The sequence below is a fragment of the Miscanthus floridulus genome, unplaced genomic scaffold, assembly GCF_019320115.1.
Source record: "Miscanthus floridulus cultivar M001 unplaced genomic scaffold, ASM1932011v1 os_2757, whole genome shotgun sequence".
NCBI lineage: Eukaryota > Viridiplantae > Streptophyta > Magnoliopsida > Poales > Poaceae > Miscanthus > Miscanthus floridulus.
In genome coordinates, this window is record NW_027098491.1 from 1 (window position 1) to 9438 (window position 9438).

Here is a 9438-nt window from a genome sequence, read left to right on the forward strand (position 1 = left end):
ACTCCATCTCAACAAAAAAATATGCACACGCCTACTGACAAACCCCCAACCCCAGACAATTCTACCCGAACTGTCCGGGGCTCAGGGGCTACACCCGTGGGTGCGCTCACGCGCACCCGCCGTCAAAATAAAAAAAACCTAGATGATTCTACCCGAATCGCCTGGGGGCTCCTGTCGGGTTCATAAACCTGAGGTCCCTCGTGGACCGGCTTCCCAACGAAGGCTCGGCCCAAGCAGAAAACGTGCAACTCATGGGCCGGCCCAAGTACCTAAAACAACAAGCCAGAAGGGCATCCAAATCTTTGACCGAAAGACCTGCCAAGGAGGAACAGGCGCCCCTCTAGACTCCGACCTGCCTCTCCGACCGGAGCGCTCGCTTTGGTCTCTAGCCCGCCTTCGGATGGCCTCTCCGACCAGACGGCCTGGCCAAACACCGCTTCCAACTCCACCCACTCTCCGACCAAGGATGCGTCAAACCCCTGCTCACTACTCTTCTTTGACTGGCGCGATCAGAGCCGACTGGAACCAACCGACCGTTCGGTAAGGACTAGGAAACGGATGGAGAAAGTAAGGTAGGGCACACAAGTCAAACCGCAATACCGAGGACCGTACCCTGTACACCTACAGAAGCTACTTGCAACCTCCCTGACACAACAAGAGTACAAGTAGTGTTGTAGGCACCGACATTTTCCCCTACAGTATTGGTGCCATTAACTCCCATACAATAAGGCTCCCCCAAATGCCTCTGGGCATCAACAATGTTGTGGACGCCGGCATTTATCGTACCAGGTGAACATGGTAAAACCTCTTGCATGCCTCAGGTATCAATAGTGTGGCAGGCGTCGACGTCTGCCATACCCGAAGAAGACAACACAACCTCCCACATGCATCTGACATTTAATAGTATTGTGGGCGCCTACCATCATCCTGTACCCGTCGGCGTGGGCAACATGGCTTAGTAGCATACGTACTCTCTTCCTCTCACTTGTAAGGCCACCCCCTTCACCTATAAAGGGGATGCGCTCTCTTCCAACAAGTTGATTCAGATTCATTAGATCGATCAAGTTCACTACTACACAACAGCAGAACCACCAGGTTTAAACCACGAGCACTCGCTCGAACACTTAGCTCATAGCGGGGCTCCCGTCACTCTCGGCCCTTCCGACCGGAGTCTGACCGGACCTCTTGTACCCCCCACCTTTCTCCTTCTCGTTTGTAACCCCACTGCAAACTTCGGGCACCTGGGCTCAGGAATAAAGTCACTGGCTGACTCAAACTAGACGTAGGGCACGTTGCCTGAACCAGTATAAACCATGTGTCGTTGAGTGCTAGGCCACCTCCGATCATAACGTACGGCAAAACTACAAATATTTTCGTGTTGGTCACTTTCTGCACCAACAATCTCAATCTTAAGTTACAAGTTCAGAGAACTTATCAAAGACTCAAAGTTATGTTCACAGAACTTATCAAAGACTCAAAGTCACATAATCACACAAACACTCGTCGGCGCCCCGGTCCCTCAACGGCTTCAGACAAAACAGAGCAAGGGTTAGTAGAGATTGAGGGTTAGGGTTAGGGATTGAGCAAGGGTTAGGTCGACAACGACTTACCTTCAAAGTCGGAGCACCAGAGTCGTCGACGAGGTCGACGAGGCACGGATCCAGCAAGCACAGACGACGAGGGACGGATCCACGGTCGATGAGGATCCGGTGAGGACGAAGCGAGATCAAGGGTTAGGGTTAGGGATTGAGCAAGGGTTAGGGTTAGGGATTGTGCCAGTGCCGGCCAGCGGTGGCTCCAGAGGCCACCGGGAGCGAGAAAAAGAGAGGAAGTCGGAGGCGAGAGAGGAGAGCGAGTCGCCGACACGGCGACGTCGACTCGCGAGAGAGGAGAGCGAGGAGAGAGAGGAGCAGGCGAGACGCGCTGCGGGGGAGAGCTGAGAGCGAGGCGAGAGAGACAGAGAGTGAGAGCAAATGAATTAGGGCAACGGAGACGTGGCCGGCCGGCCGGGACGGGCGGTTTTATACCCCGATTCCAACGGCCGGATCCAACGTCCGATGGGAGCGAGGCCGGGATCCAACGGCCGTCTGAGGCCGAGCCGTGCCGCTGTCGGGCCGATCCATATAGCATGCCGTGCCCGGGCCGGCACTACGGGCCAGAATGGTGGCCTAGGCATGGCACTAAAGCCGAGCCATGCAAGGCACTGGCACGAAGGCCGACGGGCCGGGCCGTTTCTGGGCCATGCTAATTAGTGCCGTGCTTGGGCCGGCCCATAGTGCCCGGGCCAAATGGCCAACTATACTAGTAGTGTTGTTTCTTCTCCAAGACGAGGAAGACGTTGGTGAGGTCGTCCTTGTTTCTGCTGGTGTTGCTACGGTAGTCAGCGAAGCAGCATGTGTAATTGTCGGGGTCATGCGACCCCGATAACTTTGTACGAATCAGTGGAACCCCCGTATTCCTGCCAGCTACGACCCATCAAATTAAGTTCATGAATTTGTGCGACCCCGACAGCAGTTTAGTCTAGATTCGCCGCTGGCGGTAGTATGCCTCGAGCAGCAGGCTGTACCTGCAGAAAGAGTCCGTCCATGGCGTCCCAGCCGAATTGCGTCCGCAGCATGGGCTCCACGACCGCCCTAACGGTGCTTGCCGTCTCCATGGCTAGCCACCGCGGCAACTCGTCGTCGTCCGCCTCACCGCCTGGGCCTGGAGGAGGAGGCAGCGGCGCGTGGTGTCGAAGAGCTGCATGTCCTGACGGTGAAGGAGCCTTCCTTGGCGATGACCTTGGCGAAGTCGTCGGGACAGGGGCTGTAGTAGGGCGCGTTGAAGGGCGTGGACCTGGTCCTCGTCGACAGACCCGGCGGCGGCCATGGTCCATGAGAGCGTCGGCGAGGAGGTTCACAGAGGTAGCAGTCGTGGGCGGTGGGGGCGGGCGGTCCTCCTGGCGACGAAGGTGAGGAAGGAGCAGGCGCGGGGCCTCATCTCGGCGGCGCGGCAGGAGAGGAAGGCGAGGAAGTCGGCGTGGAACTGGGAGCGGTAGGCGTCCAGCACCGCCGCGGGGCCGGACTCGGAGACGTAGACGCGGCCAAGGTTGGGATGCTCCATCCTCATCGTCGGCGCCTGTTAGGTAATTGTGCATGCAGACATGATCGCAGTTATATTAGCGAGTCAGTCTCGATCGTCGTTTCTTGTCATTTCAAATGATTTCATCATCTGTATATCTATCGATCGACAGTGCAGTGCACTCAGCCAGCCTATACGAGTCGATCAGTACCTGGACAGGAAGTGCAGGCTGCTCGAGGATACGACGTAGTCCAGGCTGGCCTCCGGGAAGACGCGCTCGTAGAAGGAGCCCGGCCATGCCGACGCGAGGCAGCAGCCGGTGGCGGCGAGCGGCGACGACGGCAGGTGGGTCTCCGCCAGCACGGCCTCGACGGCGTCGGACACCATAAGCAGCGCGTTGGGGCCCCGTGGCGCAGCCCAGGTCGGCGATGGCCATGGAGTCCGGGCGGCCCACGGGCGCGGTAGAAGCGCCGCCGCCAGCTCCTGCCTGGGCCTTCTTGGTGACGGAGGCGATGGACCCGCTGGAAGTCGGAGGTTGTTTGGCGTGCACATCTTGCCGTCGCTGCTGCTGTTCATGCGGCGCACGGCGACGACCGCTGCTGCTGCTGCTGCTGCTTCTGGCCTCGGCCTCGGCCTCGCGACGACTACCGCCTCGTCCTGCAGCATCTCCATGTATTTACTGGGTTATTACTGTTTCTTAGCTTCGTTTGTTGTTGGAAAAATATCTTCTTTAATTCCTGGACCTGCTGCTTCTTCTCTTGCTATATATATATATATATATATATATATATAGCTAGTGAACGAGGGGACGTATAGATGCAGGGTGTAAAGTTTTGGGATGTCACGTTAGATGCTAAATGGGATGTCGCATGCGATGTTTGGATACTAATAAAAAAATAAATTACAGAGAAGAATTTATTAAACCTAATTAATCCGTTATTAGCGCATTTGTACTGTAGCACTTTATTGTCAAATCATGGACTAATTAGTCTTAAAGATTCGTCTCGCAAAGTAGTCGTAATCTGTACAATTAGTTATTTTTTTAGTCTATATCTAATACTTTATGCATGTGTCGAAACATTCAACGTGATAGGATGTAAAGTTTTGATGGACGAACTAAACAAGGGCTGATGTGAAGAAGAAAGGGGAGGAAGTGAAGGATTATTGAAGGCATGGATATGCATGTGTAGTGTGTGATGATACTATGTAGGCAACCACAACAACCTACCCATCTATGAGTGGCCGTGGTCTCGCACAGCATCCAGCACTGCATGCATCCATGTCACTATGCATATGTTGTTGCAAGCTTGTTACCCACCGCTCTTCCGTGCCAAACGTTTAGACTCACTTTAGGCTGAAGCCAACATCCTTGTTAGCCTGCGTTGTTGCCTGCATTAATTAAGGGTTGTAAAAGATGAGAGTCAGCAACGATCGAGGAAACCGGCAGGCCCTAGCTTGGGTCCTTGCGTGGTGTTGAATGATCAGAACAGCCCTGATCGTGGCTTAATTTTTACAGAGGACGGCAACCACCACCTAGGGCCTTCTTTAGATTCAAAAGTTTTTTCACTCTTTTTTCATCACATCAAATCTTTAGACACATGCATGGAGTATTAAATATAGATAAAAAATAATTAATTACACAGTTTGATTGTAAATTACGAGACGAATCTTTTAAGCCTAGTTAGACCATGATTGAACAATAATTACTAAATACAAATAAAAGTGCTACCGTGTCAAATACTGATTCCTAACACTCGTGTAAACAAGGCCGTAGAGTGTATGTAGGCCAAGAGAAGTCAAAGTCATCCGTGACGATGTGTTGACGCAATGCAATGCAACAGCGGAGCGGAGGAGATGGCCGGCGCACAAGCGTCCTCTCATTGATTATCGCTGATGAGGCGCGGTGGCGGCTGGCGGACAGGCGGAGGGAGCCACCGTCGTCTTTTTCTTACATCCAACTCCAACCGCTGCTGATGTCCAAATTAAAAGCTCGCTACCACTAGTAGTAGTTACAAGTACCACTCTCCACACACACACACATATATATATATATATATATATATATATATATATATATATATATATATATATATATATATATATATATATATATATATATGAAGAGACTATTCAGCAGCCGGCTACAAAATAAGTTATTCTGTAGCCACCTCTATTTACCATAATTTTATATACTAATTTACCATAATGTCAATACATATTTACGATAGTTGGGTTACTATAACACATGGGAATATTTACCATAACGTTATAGTAAACCACTTAGTAAGGAGTTACTGTAAATCTCGTAAATTAACATAGTAATTATCGTAACTCAAAGTGGCTACAGAATAAGTTATTCTATGGCTAGCTACAGAATAGTATATATATATATATATATATATATATAGAGAGAGAGAGAGAGAGAGAGTACCAATGACCATGACTATCTACGTAACCACAGCGGACGGCTCCACAAATTCCTTTTTTCCTGGCAATTTTTTCAACGTGGAAATCTGTATATAGCCACCACAGATTTTAAACACATACTGCTTTATCTGCTCTATATAACCACCACAGATTTTGAACAAATTGATTTTCATCTTACTCTTTTCGGCCGATGGTTTTTGCGTCTCATAAGCCGGCCGATGCTGTTTTGTTGCGACAGAGAAATACTGTACCATGGCTGATAAGTTCAAACGAACAGGATTGATCGTTCTGTTAACCTAAGTCACTGCCTTTTGCGGATTCCATATTAGGTCTATATCTACTCTTGCCACCACGCACGGTGACCCTAAAATTAATTTTAAATTATATTAAAACTCTATTACAATGATTTTTTCAGCACTGTATTTTTCATAGAACAATATTACTACATGTATAATTCTTTGATAGAGGAAATTCAAGATCAACGTGGTAACTAAGAGTGAAATATATGACATCGAATCTTTTTTCAATAAAACATAAAAGGGAAATTATGAATTAAAGATACAATAAACACTAGATTTTGAACACATGGATGAAAATTGCAACAACTGATAATAAAAATTTGAAAGCACATACATCGTTCATGATATCACAAAAGAGATGCAATAAAAGTTGATACTCCATCTGTCCCTAAATAAATAGATTTCTAGCAAGTTTAGGACATATTAGTATGATAGAGAAAAGACCATACTAGCCTTCATTAATTATAGTAGTTGCACACTGGTCGGTAATTGTTCCAGTAACACACTAATTATAGCATTTACTACACACATCCAGACTTTGAGGAAAATAAATAGGTCGATGGACCGTTCAACCTCTCCTAGAGATAGATTTATTTGTAGACAAATTCTTAAGCTACAAATCTATTCATTCAAGGACAGAGGGGAGTATAACTTAAGATAAGGTGTCGGCTAAATATATATTAAAACCCCACAAAGGTTTTATGCAAAGGCGAAAACATATATATTAAAACCCCACCGCCGCCCCCCCCCCCCCCCCCCCCCCCCCCCCGCCGCCGCCTTGGCCATGGCGCTCCGCCCTGACCTGACCCGACCGCCTCCACCGCTGCCAAGGCCCCTAAACCGCTCGTCGGCATCCCACCGCCTGGCCAACCTTCCTGCCCCCCCCCCCTAAACCTTTTCTTCTAAGCCCGCTGGAGTTGGGGAAGATCAGGGGAGAGCTCGCTGAAACCCTAAGCAGCAGCAGATCCAGAGGAGGAGGGAAGAGGAGGATGAAGAGGAGGCCTACCTCGCCATTGCCGTCGGCGGCAGCGAAGGGGAGAGAGGGAGGACCGCATGGGGAGGAGGTGGGGCATGGGCGCGGACTCGCCGAAGGAGGTCCTTGTCGGGGAGAGACCGTGACTGGGAGGAGCTCACCAGGTGCCGCGGGCGAGAGAGGGAGAGAGAGAGAGAGAGAGAGAGAGAGAGAGCGAGTGGGGGTGTGCAGCCACGTGGGCGGGGTGTGTGGGCGGGTTGATTAAAAACCAGTTGAGCGTAATGAAGTCTTTACCAAACTTTTAATACTTGTGTAACGTAAGATTCTAGACTGTACTGGAGCACAGGTTAATGGGCTACTTATACTAACTAATAGGGATTATATATAATCCAATCCGTCACGCGTGCGGACACATGCAAAACCTCTCCGCGTGGGTGTGGAATTTTACATGTTAGACAAAATGTCACAAGTGGGTATTTACTCGGCCTACACTAGTGTGTGGGTCCAATGCCATCCCTAACCATGGATTGTGATATAGTAGATATTTTTTGAAGAAATAAAGACATCTCTGGTTAGAAGTATATATATGACCGATATGACACTGACGTGTAAATAAATTTATGAACTAAGCATATAGCTCTGTTGCCCGTTGGTCAGGTTTGTTGTCATGGCGTCCAAGTTCACATACTATACGTACTTGGCATGTGTGTTGTATTTCTATTGATTGATTTGTTCGACGAAGAATGGCGTTATTCACTAAGTGGTAAGCATGCACATAACACCTTCTGGACTTCGTTAATTTCAAAATCTGTTAGCTTATAGCTGATCGACGATGTTCGTCTGTGCGTTTATATATAGTCAATATACATGCGTGTGTATGTAAGCAGCATTACTATTATATTATATTATATATATGTTTAAAAAACATGTGCAAATATGTATTATGTAAATAAATCTAATTAAAAACCTGTCAGGAAGGGGGATCTCTCCTAGACTACAGCGCACATACTACAGTGTAGATGATCTTTTAGCCACACAACACAATTTATTTTAGGACAAGGAAATTCGCGTGGACTCGGTCGGCCTGTCCATTTCCTTCCATCCGTAATTGTTGCCCAGCTCTCTGCATCCATCCATATATGTCACCATTCATGTATAGGCGCGCTGCCGCGGCGCCCGTTCTGAAAGCGGCGAACAAAGAGAAAGTGAACAGGAAAAAATTCGGACGAATAGCAACCGGAACATATTTAAAATTTGATGAACAGTGTCACAAAAAAAGTAAACGCCAGCGTCATGAACCGTGCTAAACAGTAGCTGGAGCACGGAGGAGGCAAGAATTTATTCCTGCATGAGGGTTAATTAATTAACTATATATATGTTGCTGTACATATATGTAGCCATCCGCGGGCCGACCGGTAAGCGCTATATATAGGCGTGTCACGTGAAACATATGCATGGAGTGCGTGCGCTATTTGTGTTATTTTTACATCTCTCGTCGGGATACAGCTGTAGCATCTCTTCGTATACAGATACATGCCGACACCATACACACTCACACCACTTGTACACAAGCAGACCTACAACTATACACAGATATGAAGACGCGTCCTTGAGATATCACCAGAAACCAGAAGGCTCTATATGCGACGGAAACATCGCAATCTCTTTGTGGCACCACGCGTTGAGAGACTTTACTGAAATGTTATTATAGGAATAAATTCTGGTGAGAACACCCGCGCCGAACCAGGCATTCGAACGCCGGTGGGCAGCGTGCCCACCTGCACCGCATGCAAACCGAGCTAGAGCTCGTTCTCGTGCGCTATTTGTGTTGTGCTGGTGGCAACCACCCGGCTCCCTCCCTATCACTTTCTCACGAGTATACATCGTCTCTCCGCCACCCATAATAGTAATATGTAATCTTGAAGGTTTAGTTTAGTTTTGTTAGAATAGTTATTTTGATCCATAAACTATTTTCTAAGGCTTATTTTTATCCCTAAACTTTTAAAACAACTATTTTAGTCCTCAAACTCTACTGTTAGGCTCAGTTTCATCCTAGAACTATGATGATCATCATTTCAGTCCTTAAACTTTGCATTTTATGCTCAATTTCATCCTAAAACTATAAATATGATCGTTTGAGTCCTCAAACTTTACATTTTGGGAGCGATTGGAGATAGAAAAATAATATTCATCCAAAATCTCTTTACTAGCCATTAATAATTCCAAGATGTTATTTTTAATGTTACCTTATAATGATACCTTTTGTATATATCCGGCTATAAATGATTTTTGTGGGAGCAATTACAGTTGCTTCACACGCTATTCCTTAAGAATACATGGATATATTGAAACAATAATAGATCTATAATTTTTTTTTCTCAGCTACTTCTAGCGTTAGGCTCAACTAATAACCATGTGTATAGAATAATTATTTTATCCATGGGATAAAAGAATTTATATTTAAGAATATTTAGATCTATATTTATATTCATCTTAGAATATAAATATAAATGTTGAAAAGTACCTAACAATATCGTGGGTGGTGCTAGACAAAGGATGAAGTTGTGAAAAAATGCATTTTGATAATTCATGGATGAAATTGTGTCTAAAATATAAAGTTTTCTTTTGGATAGACAAATTTGAGTTGAAAAATAAAAGTTTAAAGACCAAAATGCACTT

At 47.0% G+C, this 9438-nt stretch overlaps 1 pseudogene; it reads right to left on the minus strand.

Annotated features, from left to right (window-relative positions):
• Positions 1-2301: 2301 nt before the first annotated feature.
• Positions 2302-3732, minus strand: LOC136535397 (jasmonate O-methyltransferase-like; annotated as a pseudogene).
• Positions 3733-9438: the final 5706 nt, after the last annotated feature.